A 2330-nucleotide genomic window follows, 5' to 3' on the forward strand; every position below is an offset into this window, starting at 1 on the left:
TCAAGTTAATAAAGTCTACGGAACAAAGCTAACATTCAGTGTACGTATTGATCCTGTCGATTTTAGAACGTATATAAAATGTAATGGAATACTACACTTTGAGCATCAGCACCAGCACCAGTAAATGAACACTTCCCAGTAAACATGTTAATGTCTAATAGATGTCTAATATATATCGATTCTTAGATCAAAATATATATTTTTGATGTATAATGGATGTTCTTTTTACGTTCCAAAATAAGTCTAAATGACACAACTATTTAAAGTCTAAGTGTATATTGTTAATATACATATTTAAGACTGTATTTTATTGGTATACAAACTAGCATTTTAGATGTATATAAAATATCTATTATTTTATCATTCATATCAATATCAATATCAATATCTATCATTATGAGTGTTTATAAAACAATATTATGTAATGCATGTAAATGTAGGGAGAGTATAATATGACAATATAATTAGTAACTAGTAATACATTCCATTGTCAAAATATATGCAATGAATCAAAATTTTTGTTTTTTCAGCTAAGTTGAAGGAAGGAGTGACGTTCCAGCATGTCATAGATACGATTCGTGACCCTACAGCCGATAATGAAAACTACCAACGATTGCTACTTCTCGAACGTAAAGATCTACACAATGTCACACGGGATTTTAATATTGATTATGCGACAAAACGTCATAAAAATGATGCGATCAGTGTAAAGTTGTGGGTCGATGAAATGAAAGCATTAACAGAATCTCCAATTTTGTACTTCAAAGGTCAGGATGAAGATGTTGGAGTCGAGGAACAAGGGATGTTGAAGAAAGAAGATTTTGCTCTGATAATAATGACAGACTTCCAAGGTGAGCAGTTAAAAAAATATGGTTTGGAGAAAATTTGTATTGATGGCACTCACGGTACAAATGCATATGATATACAATTGTTCACAATTATGACAGTTGACGAGTTTGGATCAGGTTGTCCAGTTGCTTTCTGCTTCTCTAATCGATCGGACGAGGTTATTTTCAGGCTGTTTTTTGAAAAAATTAAAACAAAAGTAGGAATTATCAATGCAAAAGTTTTTATGTCGGATGATGCTCCAGCATTTTATAATGCTTGGCATGGGGTGATGGGATCTGTTAAGCATCAACTTCTCTGTTCTTGGCATGTTAATAAAAACTGGCAAGAAATTTTGAATAAAGTTAGTGGAGGGGCTGAAAAAAAGAAACTTGCTTCCCAAACATTACGAGTCTTGATGCACCAAACGTCCGTGCAAAATTTTCAAAATCATCTATCAAAATTTGTTGATGATTTGATGAGTGACGATGATACTAAAGCGTTTGGGATTTATTTTGAAAAATATTATACACGACGACCAAAATTGTGGGCTTACTGTTTGAGATTATTGCTAGGAATCAATACAAATATGTACTTAGAATCTTTTCACAAAATTCTAAAACATATATATCTGGAAGGAAGAAAAGTAAAACGTTTAGACAAAACAATTAATGCGCTGATGAAAATTTGTCGAGACAGTGTGTATAAGCGTTTGATCCACCACGCTAAAAATGTCCCTACTGAAAAAATGCAAAAAGTTCGACAAAGTCACAAAGCAAGCAAGTCAATAAAATTAGATCAAATTAAAGTTCTTGAAGATTAAACAGGATATTTGATGACATCATCATCAGATCCTTCTCGGCAATATCACATTCTTAAGGCTGGAGAAACATGTGAGCATGCATCATGTTTGAAATGTAGGAAGTGCAATATCTGCATCCATTCCTATCATTGTGATTGTTTAGATAATGTCATCAGAGCGAATATTTGCAAGCACATCCATGCTTGTGCTCGAGAATTCAACGAAGCTGTTAATGATTGCGGGAATAACTTTTACTACGAACCGAACATAGTAGAGCAGCAAATGCTATTAGAAATGAATGCAACACCAACCATTGTCATCGAAAACCGAAAAATTCAGAGTCAAGCAGAACTTATTTTGGGCCTGAGCCAGAATAAATTTGAAGGACAGGATCTGGAAAAAATAGAAAAGAAAATGGCAGAAGTGATAGCTCTCATGAATGATGCTGGTAAAAAAATAATTTTAAAACCTGTCGCCAATGTTAACACCCAACAGAAAATTGAACCACAAATGCGCCTCTATTCGACTAAAAAGAAGAGAAAATGTCGCGACCCTTCCATTCCAAAACCTACAGTCAGTGAAGTTAATGCTATTGTATCTGGGTTTGAAAACGACAATAGTGAAAGTATCATTGTACATAGTGCTTTCGATCACTCCTATGTATGATGTAAATATAGATCAATTATATAAATATCATATAAAT

Source organism: Acyrthosiphon pisum, chromosome X (genome assembly GCF_005508785.2).
Source record: "Acyrthosiphon pisum isolate AL4f chromosome X, pea_aphid_22Mar2018_4r6ur, whole genome shotgun sequence".
Classification (NCBI taxonomy): Eukaryota; Metazoa; Arthropoda; class Insecta; order Hemiptera; family Aphididae; genus Acyrthosiphon; species Acyrthosiphon pisum.